Consider the following 14,040-nt stretch of genomic DNA (forward strand, 5'->3'; position numbering starts at 1 on the left):
CATCCTTCTCTCTTCTCAAGAGACACAATTGTTCAACACTTGGGCCATTTCCACACTTCTTTAGAGGGATGGCCCACTCATCGAACACTGGTCACTTTTCTCCTTCACGTCTCTGATTTTAAAATGGTAGCAGGTTGTTTGGCTTCTGTCTTTTTGAGGATGCAGGAAAGTGTGGGAAATTGTGTTCTCAGAAAAGGCACTGAAAAAACAGAAGCAAAACAGCCTGTTACTGTTGTGAAATTGGAAATGTGTGGAGTGAAGGAGAAAAGCCACCAGCTTTCAGTGAGTAGACTGTCCCTTTAAGGACATATGGAAATAGCCTTGGTGGTAAGATGTGAGATGACATTCCAGTCACTTTTTTGCTATCCTAATTATATGTAGGAACCCACTTTGTTCCAGTTACTGAATTATGGCTACTTCACAAACACAGAAAGGATATTTTGAAAAGTTGTTTTCAGTTTAATAGTGGAATAATATCTGTAGTTTCAACTGCAGTCAATTGGACTGCACTAAGATGATATAGTTATTGATCCTGCTACAATGTAAACATTATTTTTCACAGTATGACTTAGCTTGAGCCCATTTTATTTCAAGGTGAATGTGTTCTAGACATGGTCAAAACAAATTTGCGCAGTTGCTTTTTTCCCCGAGTCAGTATTTTGTCATCCATAACTGCAACTCATCTTCAAGTGAAACATGGAACTCTTTCAAGACCATTTTCATGACAGGCATAAATTAACACATTGTAGCAGCTTTGTAAATAACTGCTGAGCAACTCCAGGGTCTTTGTAGCCCATCTATCCCTCTGTTTCCTTCCCTCTACAACGTCCAGTTACCATTCATCTTCCCAGCTGGCAGTAGGTATAGAATCACTTGCCTTCACAGTGCAGTCCTGTAGTAACCACATTGATTAACAGAAATGTGAACAAGGCAGGACTTCAAGAGCAAAAAGATGGGAAATCCTAAGTGGCACACAGAGTTGTACTGCTGACTGTGCTGATTAGGACTGGTTCCAGATATAAGGAGTCTTAGGAAGATGTTTTCTATCACCCAATCCATGAAGCATGCCCTCCTCTCTTGTTAGCGTACACACCTTCTTCTTGGAGGAGGGAATGGAGCACAGTAACATTTATGCACTCCTGACACCAGCAAGTTTACAAATAATGTGAAAAAGGTGTATCCCCCTGTTTCCTCCCAGCACTCTCTTCCAGAAAATGGGAGATCACCTAGGGGCCTCTGAGGCAGGGCTGGCCCACCCACTAGGTGCACCTAGGCATTTGCCTAGGGTCCCAGAGATGAAGGAGTGTCAACCAGTCCTGTAGTTGCTCTGTCTCACTATGTCCACCTGCAGCATGTTTCAAATGTTTTATATATTAAATTTCTGTGTTTTGCTTTGTGTGCTATGTGAGGAAATCCACTTGGTTTTCACCAACACAAAAGAAGTGCAAAGAAAAAGAAGGGAGGGAACGTCATTTAAACACATGTAGAGATGAATTCCCTAACAAATCATAGGTTAGTATAGCTTCATTGATGCTTCTTAATCTGTTTCCTGATGAGTTCCTGACGTGCCTCTTTGAAAATATGGTCATTCAGGAAGGAAACAATGGAGAATATACCGAGAATACTTAACTGAATTATTATCTTGATTACCTATGCAGCATTTTAAGGACCCAGGAAAAACTAGCACACCTTGTCTGATGTCTCACAACAGTCATAGAGAAATAAGCCAATATTGAGAGACATCTTACTGCATTGGTAGGGCTTTCTACTATGTGGCTCTTCAGTCATCAGTATTATAGTAAACATGGCTTTTTTTCTGTTACACACATGGGGCAATGGTTGGAGTCTACCAAACAGTAGGCTTTTCCAGATTTCTTGCATGGTTAGATGATTGTCTACATTAGTTTAAAAAAAAATTATTTGTATTTAGCCATAGGCCATTACAAATCACAGATAACAGGGAGTAAAATCAAAGAGACATAGAATTAACTAAAATTAATATAACATGATTAAAAGAAATAAAATTTAAAATTAAATACAGCCAATGGACTGTTTTCAGTTGTCAAATTTGGGTAGAACAAATATATACACAGTTAGTAGCAGCAATAAGTATCCTCGATATTCAGTGTTGAGTAAATCCCCTAAGAACAGCATTAGCCCTTATTTTTTTTGCAGCCAGGGCATATGAGGCCATTTTCTAAGATATATTAACATCAGAATCGGCTAATAAAATTACAATCTTCTCAGAGTCTGAGTAGGCACAAAGGTCGGACAAGATCTCAGAAAGAAATTTAGTCCTGGGATGAACATATAATGGCCGTTAAGAATATAATGGGGTAAGTCCTCAATTGCGGGTGTTCCACAGGGACAATAACGCTGATCCTTGGGTATTTTACTGTAGCGACCTGCTAAAACTACGGTTGGCATTGATTCAAAGTGAAGGGATGTAAAGGCTGCTCTAAGACTGTAGTTTGCAATATTGACTAGGTAAGAAGATCTAAAATGATTACACTTAAGCAATTTAAACCAAGGGGCTGACTGTGAATTCAAGATCGCCTGTCTATCTATCAGAGCATCACCCACGTAAACACAATCTCAAAGGTGTAAGTTATTTGCTGAGGAGTTGAGATCATCAGGGATGGAGTATCTGCCTAATCAGTTGGAAAAAAAGCGATGGCGCACCAAGTCCTTAGAAAGCATTAATTTGAATGCCAGATGTCTGAATGTATCCAATCTGGCGGTTTTGTTTTTTTTCCAGAATTTTAATACAGCAAGGTGCACCTTGTTGTATTTAAAGAAGCTACACTGATTTATTGGGTTGTCCAGTATATTCCAGGAGGAAATTTGGGCCCTTTTCCTGAAAACCATGACTTTAGTTTTTTCAAAATTAAGGGTTTCTTCCTTGCAATACGATCCTAATTGCTGAAGTAGCCTTCTCATCCCAATTTTGGTAAGAGATATCAATGCCATGTCATCGGCGTATAGTAGAATTGAAATTTTTTGCTCGCCAAGAGAGGGTGGAAAAAATTGTGGGCCCGATAACCTGTCAACTATATTATTCATATATAAGTTAAACAATAGTGGGGCCAACACACATTCCTGCTTCACACCCTTGAGAATTGGGATTTTGTTAGTTTGAGATCCCAACACACCCACTCTGATTTGAGCCCAGATGTCTGAATGCAATTCACATAGCAGAAACAGCAGCCATTTATCGATGTTTAATTCTGCTAGTTTTTGCCAGTCTACTCCTGTCAATAGCAGTGGCCAGATCCACAAACGTTACATGTATTTTCTGGGTCCGGTTAAGCCAGCATAAGCCAATTGATACAGAGTTTGGCAATGATCGACAGTGCAAAGATCTTTCCTAAAGCCTGCTTGATGAGGATGGATAATAGAGTTCTCAATGACCCAATCCTCGAGCTTAAGCAGTAAGTATCTACTACATACCTTTGCTGCTTTGTCAAGTAGGCTTATTGGTCTATAATTCTGGGGGGGGGGGTCTGCTTTATTTCCTTTCTTATAGACAGGAAAAATAATACTTAGCTTCCAACCATGAGGTATTATGCCAGTATTATTAATTTGTGTAAAAACTGAAGCTAGCACAGACCACCACCACTCAGGAAAGGCTTTATGAAATTCTGGGGGAATCAAATCTTCTCCAGGCGATTTTCCAGAAGCCAATGAACAGATTAAGCCTTTAATTTCTTTCTCTGAGACAGGGTCCCATTCAGGCAGGTCTATAATATCTAGGGTAAGGCTCTGTGGCTGAGGTGTAGTGGCCGTAAAAAGCAGTGCACATGACCCAAAGACCTTGCTAAAATGCTGAACCCAAACTTTGGGAGGGATATGCGCATCAATCTGCCAAGAGGGGCCACTTATACCACGAGAGACAATGTCCCCAAAACGAGCTTCAGTATTCTTTAATACGGCTAATTCTAGCTCAGTCCATTGAGATTTAGCATAGTCCCTTTTCTTTAACTTAATTAAGTTTTTGTAATAGGACCTGAGTTTCAAAACGTAAGGCATCAAAGAATCGTAATGTCTACATTAGTAAACCATGAATCGTGGAATTAAGCAAAGAATGTATTCACAATAGCTATAGAATCTTATGGCTGCAGTCTTCTTTGAAGAAACCATTGGTCTTCACTGCTTCTTTTCCATAGCTTTCAGATTTTATACTGCCATGTGTTGTTTAGGTCCTCTGAAAGTCTGGCAGCACAGTTCTAAGGCTTGTCTGTAAACTACGTAAATTGGCAGTTGAGCTCCATGCTGGTGTAAAGCGGAGACATACCTGCATAACTCAAAGACACCAATGTAGTGCCTTCCAACGTTCTGCTGGTATAAACTTGCTGCACTGACATATGGGTCAGAAATGGGCAGTGCTGGAAGTGTGTCAGGAAGGAGCAGGACTCAGAGGTATGGCCCAATTGTGAATATTACAGTTAATAACATTATGGGTTATATAGTTAATTCTATTGATAAGCCCATCCTGTTAAAATATATATCTTAGCTACAACCCTTTGACAGTAAGTTTCATTGATCAAAGTAGTATTTACTTCTGAGTAAATATGAATAAGATCTAGTGCACCTGTTAGAGCTGCCAATACTCAGAAGATGCAAACCTGGCACGGACTAATTTAACTTAATTTATTCAATTTATAGTCCGCCCTCCCCACACTAGTGGGCTCAGGGCGGATCACAACAAAACACACTGCACAATTAATCAACATTACCATTAAAAACATAAATAGTACATAACATTCATTTAAAAATATACTAGGGCCAAACACAGTGATTGACTGCCTACCATGTATGTGCTGGAAAACCAAGGGGGCAATGTTGTAACTACATTGAAGGGAGAAGTGAAGGCAGCAGGAGAGGCCAAGCAAGGAGCAAAATCAAGGTAAATCCCTTTTGTCCCTGCATGTTTCCCTCATGACAACTTGGGTGATTTTAGCTGAAATTGGAGAGGACTCTTCAAGTTCACCAGAAGCCATCAAAGTAGTTCCAAGATGGAAACAAATAATGAACAAAAAATTTAAAACTGGTTTTGCTGTTATCTCCTCCATTATAAGGAGGAGTGGAGGAGACCATTTGGTTAACCAAACAGAAGGCGGGATTCCATTAACGCAAGTAGAAAACTGGCCAATTCAATTTCTGTTAAACTGCAAGTTAGGTTTGAGGTGGGCCTAGCATAGTACAGCTAGATCTAATTTTCAAAAATGAAATACCAAAATGTAAAATCCTATGAGAAGGCTTCACAAATGCACAGATACAGAAGTGACTGCCATCATGATAACGAGTATGGTTGAAATTGTGAAAAATTTCAGGTATTTGCAGTTTTATGATATTGGGAACGTTCATATTCCGGGGTAATCTTGATTGCATGCCATCTAGGTTTATATGTGTGTGTACATCTCACAAATGAAGTGTTCCACTGGAAGCAATGCTCTGGTTTTAAGGACCTTGCAATGTCTACCTCAGTCTCTCTCTTTCTGCTGTGAGAGATAAGAACATGAGAAGAAAGCCCTGCTGGATCAGGCCAAGGGTTCTTCTATACCAACAGTACTGTTTCCTGCACAACAGTTGCTTTTGGAAAGCTCACAACCAAGCCATGAAGGTAATTCAATAATAAATGTGAAATTGGAGGTGAATGCAGTTTTACTACCCAAATTACATATGCCCCCTTCCTCTCTGTTTTTGGGGGAGTTTTCTGGAAGATGATTGTCTAAACCACTCCCCCAAGCTGACTCAGGCCAGCATGGATCCAGGGAACTTTTCTTAACTACTGCACCACAGACCCCAGGGATAAGCCTAAATACTGAAAGCCGTTTCTAGTGCTGAGCTTTAGGGAGCCCTGTTTAAAACTAAACCCTGAAATGTATGCAGCATTTAATGGATGGTGAGGCTTAAACCATACCTGGCAGCCATTCTGCCTGCTTCCTAGGTGTAAAGCCGCTGGCTGTGTTGAAGGCACTCTGTCCATGCTCAAAAGCATCCATTGTAAGATATCAAAAAAAGTGTATAACTCTTTGACAATATCCCTTCAGCAGACTGAAAGCTGAAATTTAATACTAATACACATAGCCAAGGCCACTTCAGCTACCAGGAGAATGCTGGATGTGAGTCCGGTGGCACCTCTGAGATTTTCCGGGTAAGATTTTCAGGATATAAGCTTTCCAGAGCTCCCTTCTTCAGACACGAGAATGCTGTAAACGGCTTTGGGGAGAACGGTGGGGTATAAATGAAGCAACATTTAAAAAAATAAATTTTACATCTAATAGATTATGAGCAGAAGGTATTGGATTTTCTCCATACAGGAGAGAACAAGCCAAGCCAAGCACGATCGGGAGTCCCCAGAGGCTGCTGGCAACAGAGGTCGGGGGCAGAGGGGGATGTTGTGTGCGTGTGTCGCACCGCTGTGTGTATGCACAAGGGCCTACTCAGTCTGGGTGGAAGGACAGTCGCCGGCAACGCCCGACGCGCCGCGACTCCTGAGGCTGGCGGAGGGCACCTCACCGGGCTCGTCTGGTCAGTTTCTGCCTTTGCCCTCCCCCTCGCGGGATCCGAGCGCACGTGGCCTGCCCGCGGTAAGCCTGGCCGGCCCGCCTGGGTCGAGGCTGGGCCGGAGCTTGGTTGGCGGAGCGATGGGCAGGCGCGAGGAAAGACCGTTGCCTGTCACTAGGCAGCAAGGGGCGGGCGGGCGCGCACGACGTTGCCTGGAGACAGGGGCGCGCGGGGAGGAGGAGGAAGGGGGGGAGTGCTACGTGGTGACGTTAATTCTATATGAGCGCGAGCGGCGGGAGCCTGGGTCTTTTTGCCGCCAGCCGCGCGGTGCTTCTTCTCGCTCCTGAGTCACTGCGAGACCCGGCCTCGTGCAGGTACCCGTGGCGCGTGGCCGGCGGCTGGGGGGCCCGTGCTGCCCGCAGGGCCGGGGCGGGGACGATGGTCGGCAGGAGGCCGCTGGGGAGCCCCGCGGTGGGCCAGCGTGGGGGAGGATGAAGCGAGGCGGCGGCGGAGGAGCAGAGGCGGCGCCCTCCCCGGGTCCGCTGCCGGTGGAGGGCGGCCGCGGTCTGAGGGGAAGGCGGGAAGGGTGGGGGGACTCGTAGGGTCGCCCCGCCTCGGGGCAGCGGCCAGGCGGCCCACTCTGCCTTGGCTCGGCCGGGCCTAGTCCGGGGCTCAAGCGCGCACGTGGGGACAGGGCTGGGCGGCCCCCGCTCCTTCCCCTCTCCGCGGTCGGTACAGCGTAAACAGCGTCGGAGGCGTTCAGGAAATGCCTCTGACGCGCAGTTGTCGAAGGGAGCCCTGAATGAAATCCGCCGCGGGGGGCGGCCATGGCAGCCCACGGAGAGAGAAACCCGATCGGCGCTGCGGCGAGCCCCGGGAGACAGCCTATCTGGACAGGGCCCAGGGGGCGCGTGTTGTGGCAGGAAGGTGCCTGGGTTTTCCCGGCTGCTGGTGCTCCACCAGGGTCTTTGGTTGAGCGGCAAGACCGATGCAGTCGGTTCTGAGAGGCCAGCCCTCTTCCCCCGGTGAAAAAGTCTTGGGCCGCCTTCGCCAGGTAATGATCCCTGCCTGCCCTCCATTTCCCTTCTCGGGCATGCTTCCCCCCCCCCGAGATTTAAAGAGTTGGGGCAGATAGTCATTAAAAAGGTGTGTGTGTGTGGGGGGGGGGGGGGAACCCTTGCGTTTCACTTTTTTTTTCCAGGATTCAATATGCACAGCAGTTGTACAGTTTGTGGCTCATAGGGTAGACTTGGTAATTTTGAAGTCACTGCAAATGTACTGACACTAGATTACCGTTGCTCTTTAACCATAAGGCCGTACTTGATGCTAGCTAGAGACTTGAAGCAGGCAATTTAAGGCAAAGTTTTCTTATATCTGTATCACTAGGTTCAGTCCAACCCAGTCCCTGCTACCGTTTTTTCCTAACATTTGTGGAGTCAGAAGTAGCCAGGATGCATAAGGTTTAAAATTAAATGAGGCTGTCCTATTGTAGGTTAAAGGTGAACTTTGTGTCTGGAGCAAAAATAGTAAGTTACTGACTTCTGTAATAGTCTGGTAAGAGAAAGATCTTTTTGAGGAATTGAAGTCTTCAAGTCATGATTGCTTTCTGCAAACTTTACTCTTATCCAGCAAGGATGCACATGCTCAGAGAACTGTGCTAAGGCCCAAGACCTCTGGCAAAATGAGCTGGAATCGATAGTTAGTACTAAGCATATCAAGATTTTAAGAACTTGTTCACAACTCTTAAGAAGTGGGTCTCAGGGTACTGAGAGTCTTATTTTAATGACCCATTTGTTCAGAGATCTTCACATAAATAGTGATGGAAGAATATCTTCTAGGCTGCTTATTGTTTGCCTAGCAATGATAAACCTGATGTATTTAGGCCTCAAACGGAATTGCTGCAGCGTGCAGCAGTACATTGCTATTGTATGTTCTGTTCATTTCTCGGCAGCGAGAAGTTCCAGGGGCAATGCATACCTGAGTTGGTTTGTTCACTTTGGAGAAGAGGGCTGTGGAGTCCTGATGTTTTTGTAAATGGGCAAGCAGAGCACAGATGGAGGAAAACAAGTACTCATGTGGGGTAGTAGATTCACTGTCCTGCATTAAACCCTGTGAGACGGAGATCCTCTACTACAAAGTTCTTCAGTGAGCTCACAGCAGTGTATGTTGCTCTTTTCTTTCTAGTATAAAACTCAAAACTGCTACTTCAGTCTGCCCCTCTTGCATTCTTCCTTTCTTCTGAGCTTTATTACTTGAACAGAGCCATTGGAGGACCAACTCTTAACAACTGTCCCCATTTCTAGATACATTTAAGTAAATTCCGCATTGGTAATGCATTAGTTTGCTTTAGACAAAATGATGAGCTTTGTGGTACTATAAGACTTTATAATAACATAAGAATTAGAGGTCATTTCTGCTGAAGTGGGTTCTTACCTGCAAAAGCTTATGTCACAAAATAGATGTATTGCTTTTAAACTGGAAGAAATTTTAATATTCTTCAGCCAGACACCAAACATACAGCACTGTAAAGATGTGCTGAAGGTTTGATGGATCCTTTTGGGCAAGTCACTTTCAGTTTCAAAAATCACAATTTGCAGCAGTGGTCTGTTGCAAACAATCCAAACAGTGGTGTAGACAAATACGACTACTTAGGATTGCTCAAAACATCACAAATTAGTGAGCAAGTTTTCAAGATATCCTTCAGTTGACTGAATGTTCTGCACAGCCAAATAATGGAAGGTGTGGAGAAAAAGATATGATGATGAAGAGCTACTCTGGATTGCAACCATCTTCAGATGGAGCACATAAGTTAATCATTCATTACTAGGTGCAAAAAAACCCCCATGTTGTACCTAGTCCAGCGGCACTTAAGGATTTATAGATTTATTGAAGCATAAGATTTCTTGGGCTGGAGTCCCAAGATGGATGTATAAAATAAATGTAGATAGATAAATGAAAATATGAACAAATGGCTGTGAAATACAAGAAGTACACTCTGGCACATCTGCAAAACTCAAAAGTATAGGATAAGTATAGTGACCATTCACAATGACTGTCATTAGAGACAAGTCTCTAGTTATGTTAAAGTATTGCTGTCATTTTGAAAATATAAAAGCTAGATGTAATTTGGATCTTTCACCAGCACTTATGAAGATGTCTAGGACTATTATCCCTTGTAAGGCAGAGTACTTTTTTAACATTAAAAATGCTGGATGTGGTATGCAAGGTATACCCCAGCAATATCAGGTAGTGTTATGTAGTGATTAGAGGGCATGTAGCCCATAATCAAAGCCCCATTGTTAGGTGATAAAAGACAATAGGATTTACTTCTCTCTGATAGCTAAGCTTTGTGGGTTTTTTATGTTTAACATTCAGAATGATGAAGAACTCTAGAGAGTTCAAAAGTTTGTCCACCAATTTGTGAATTGAATTGGTCCAAGGAGAAGGAATTGCATACTGTTTTCATCTTTGGTTCCTCCTTTGTATAATGGGAATAATATTCAGGTGATTGAGGATGCATGTACAGAATGTATCTATGCAATTTATGCCCCATCAAGTTATGGATAAATTACAGGTTGTGGTGAGGACTTCAGATGCTCCACTTATTACTGTAGTTTAGACGGATAAACAATTTAGTCAATATAAGAGTTTTATGGTACAGTCTAGTCCTGTGTATTTATACTTGTGCCCCATTAAATTGAGTGGAGCTGTACTATTTGTACATCTTTCACAAGTAGGGTACTGCTTGTATCTTCAGACTTAACTACCTGAAGATGTGCTTATATTTGTGTCTTTTTTAAAATTACATTTATTTTGAGCATTTGTACTCTACACATCTACCTAGATTCTCAAGGTAGTTAACAATAATAATAAAAATACAGTGAACAAATAAAATGGTTGAAAATGTAAAAAGACCACAAAAAGAAACCTTTAAAAAACACCACCCATGGATGAAAGTAATAAATGCATGATAAAAGTGAGTTCATAAAATAACTTAAAACTAGAGGATCTAGCTAGTCACAACAAATGCAGAATAAGTAGGCAGCATAAGTATGTTATAAAACTAATATCTTTGATAGGAGGTATGTAGGACAGGGAGGGCACAACTTTGTTTGGTCCCAAAGTGACTAAGCAGGTAGTCCAGTTTTTAGAAATGCAAAGATTTCTTCCTTATATGAGGCTACTGTGCTGTGTACTAAGTGAAACTTTCAGTTAGCCTTCCTAGGCAGCATCACATAGCAGCTTGTTCTTAAATGTCTATGCATGCTGCATATATATTGCCCTAAATTAATCCACCATAGGCACAATGCCCACTGTGCAACTAAGTTGATCCATAGGGCATACCCAGAGCCAAGAGCATGCATGAGTTTTCAGTATGTTAGGCTGTAATGGGAAACGGGGGTGGGGTTTTGTGCATTTCATTATTCCCCCCCCCCAGTAGTTCCTTGACTGAACAGAAGAGGGGGGCCTAGATGAGGATGTATGAAATAAAGACAGATTGTCCCTTCCCTATAATGACTCCAGCACACATGCTTTGGGGTGAAAATCAGGACTCTGTGATGCCTTTGGTTGACTGTCTTGTTTCCTGTGTGCTAGTATACTTGTACTTGGGTTCTCAGGCAACGCACATTTCTACATTGGGAAAACCTGTCGATGTGTGGTTGCTTGGGTTGCCTTAGGAGGACTGGGAATGCTTAACTAGAGATGGGCAAGGTCCCTGCATCTCATCTCAGATTGCAGCTTAGACAAAACACCTAGAACCCTACAGGAGTGCTGTGGGGTTCTAGGTGCCCCTTCCAGAATTCTACCTTTCAGTCCCTGTATATAACCTGATTGGAGTGGGTGGGTGGAAGTGATGGCAGTGGCAAGTGGTTGAGAGTATGGAGAATTCTTACAGCGTCCCTTCATTCTTCCTGTCCTTGCTCTGGTCCCACTGGCTACGTCACATTCATTCCATTTGGGAGATGGAAGAGGACAAGAAAAATGTAGAGATGCTACAAGAACTTTCCCTTCTGTCTCAACTGACTTCCATTACCACCAGTTATTGTCCATCTGGAGGACTGATGTCAGATGGGGTCAAAGAAGAGAGGTGAACGTGTTTTCTAGAATGGATTTATCATTGAGCTGTAGAAGAATCCAGCGGCTGGGAATTTTGTCTCACTTTGAAGACTGACATTCTGAGCTTGTACTCCAAATTCTAGGAGCACAAATTTTGCCAGCATCTCTATTCTTTACCAGAATTGAGATAATTATATTTTAATATGTAGTGTCATGGACATGTCCAGTTCTACCTCTCCCAGAGGCAGCCAGTGGGAGCTGACAGAATGTTGGGACAAGACTTAACAGTTGAAGACAGTTAATGTTTCTGTGTTTGAGTCATACAAATGCTGTTGAAGTTGTAAGTAAACTCCTTTTCTTTGTTTAAACCCTGTTGACTGGAAGCCTAGTATCTCGGAAAATTGCATAAATATACATACATACCAACCTTTCTGGCTATGACCAGTGAATTTAGTTAACTACGTGGTGGCAGCATATAAGTGAAAGAAGTGTTTGGTTCCCTGACTCCGATATCTTTGTGCAGTAGCGGGGTGAAGGGTGACAAAGGGAACTGGGCTACTCTGTGTGGTGACATGTCTGGGAAAGAGTAGACCCAGTGTTAAAGAAAAACAAGACAGGTGGCAATTTGACTGCCTTACCTACCTATGGCCCTAAGCCTGGGAAGAGAGGGTTATGTTGGGAGGCTGTGTGTAAAGGGTCATAAAAGAAAAGCTCAACAGAAGTGGTTCTTAAAGGATGTTGCAGGTCAGAATACTTGAATAGCATTCAGTCTGTGTTTTGAGTAACTGGGATTTAATAATACCGTCCCTGTCACCAGCTGAATGGGAAAAGGAACATAAGCCAATATTATAAACCTAGATGTAGTCCTGGTTACTTCACCATGTGGTCAACATCTGTTGAAAGAAGAAATAAAACTTTGTTCGCAGGTTCTTCCCATGATGCATGATGGTTGTATCCCTCTGCCAAAATACAGCCGTGAGTGCTGTGATGCTTTATTGCCCATAGTTCTAAAATGATCCTTCTGCCTCCAAACTCTGGTTCCTGCTTAGATCAGTTAGAGACACTTGCTGTTGATAAAGTACTATCACCCAGAGATGAATCTTTATAACTAATTCGAAACATGATACCAGAGGGTGGATCAAAAACCCAAGTGCAGACAGGAGGCATTTTTCTACAAACCAAGGGGAACCCCTAGGTTGACATAAAACTAAAGGTTTTTTTAAAAAGTTTTAGAAAAAGAGAATTAAAACCCGAGAAGTAATGTCTGTATAGATTGATAGATTTATTGATTCGATTTATAGCCTGCCCTCCCTGCGAATGGGCTCAGGGCGGGTTACAATAAAATGTCCAATAGGTATTAAGACATATTAATACAGTTAAAACCAAAAAACAACCATAAATACATGCAAACAGCATTTCGGATGGCGGCTCCCTTCCAATTCCCCAATCATTATGTAAATAAGCAGAACAGAACAGAAGGGGTAGGACGGGCACAGTTTATAATCTGGTCACTGCGCTTATAGGGGGCAGATGATTTCGTTGCCCCCCTGGTGGGAAACCAGTAGGGAGGCTCCTAAACAATCAAAGACTGGCCTCAACCATACGCCTGGCGGGACATCTCTGTCTTACAGGCCTGCCAAAAGGGTATAAGATCTTGGCGGGCCCGGGTGTCCTCTGACACAGAGTTCCACTAGGTTGGGGCTAGGACTGAAAATGTCCTGGCCCTGGTTGAAGCAAGCTGGGCCTCCTGGGGCCAGGGACCACCAGTGGGTTCTTATTTGCTGATCTTAATGCTCTCTGGGGTACATAGAGGGAGAGATGGTCCTGCAAGTATGCTGGCCCCAGTCTGTTTAGGGCTTTTAAGATTAAAATCAAAACCTTGAATCTAATCTGGAATTCAGTGGGGAGCCAGTGCAGCTGCTGTAGGATGGGAGTAATATGTACCCTGTAAGGTGTGTCCATCAGGACATGCGCAGCAGCGTTCTGGACCCCCTGTAATTTTCGGGTTAAACCCAAGGGAAGCCCTGCATAGAGCGAGTTACAGTAGTCTATTCTGAAGGTGACCATTTCATGAATCACTGTAGTTAGATCGTGGGTTGCCAGATAGGGCGCAAGCTGCCAGGCCTGTTGAAGATGGAAGAACGTAGACTGGGCAGTTGCCGTGACCTTGCCCTCCATCGATAAGGAGGAATCCAGTATCACTCACAAGACTCCAGACCAATGAGACAGGTGCTAATGGTGCCCCATCAAAGGTCAGGAGCTGGATTCCCAAATCAGGCAGCCCTTGGCCCAAGTACAGGACCTCCGTCTTTACCAGGTTCAGCTTCAGCTGGCTCTGCTTTACCCATCCATCTGCAGCTTCCAAAGCTTTTTCTAGGACATCAGGGGCAAAGTCAGGCCAGCCACCCATCAACAGATACAACTAGGTGTCATCCGCATATTGGTGACAACCCAGTCCGAAACTTCGCACCA

At 43.6% G+C, this 14,040-nt stretch overlaps 1 protein-coding gene across 2 annotated transcripts in view; it reads left to right on the forward strand.

Annotated features, from left to right (window-relative positions):
• The first annotated feature begins 6,779 nt into the window (after positions 1–6,779).
• Positions 6,780–14,040, forward strand: part of NAP1L1 (nucleosome assembly protein 1 like 1) — a 43,416-nt gene continuing 36,155 nt past the window's right edge. For both annotated transcript variants that reach the window (XM_054988036.1, XM_054988037.1), the window contains exon 1: positions 6,780–6,884. The gene's annotated coding sequence lies outside the window, so the exon portion shown is untranslated. The remainder of the gene's footprint in view (positions 6,885–14,040) is intronic.

This window comes from Eublepharis macularius, chromosome 9 (assembly GCF_028583425.1).
Source record: "Eublepharis macularius isolate TG4126 chromosome 9, MPM_Emac_v1.0, whole genome shotgun sequence".
NCBI classification, from domain to species: domain Eukaryota; kingdom Metazoa; phylum Chordata; class Lepidosauria; order Squamata; family Eublepharidae; genus Eublepharis; species Eublepharis macularius.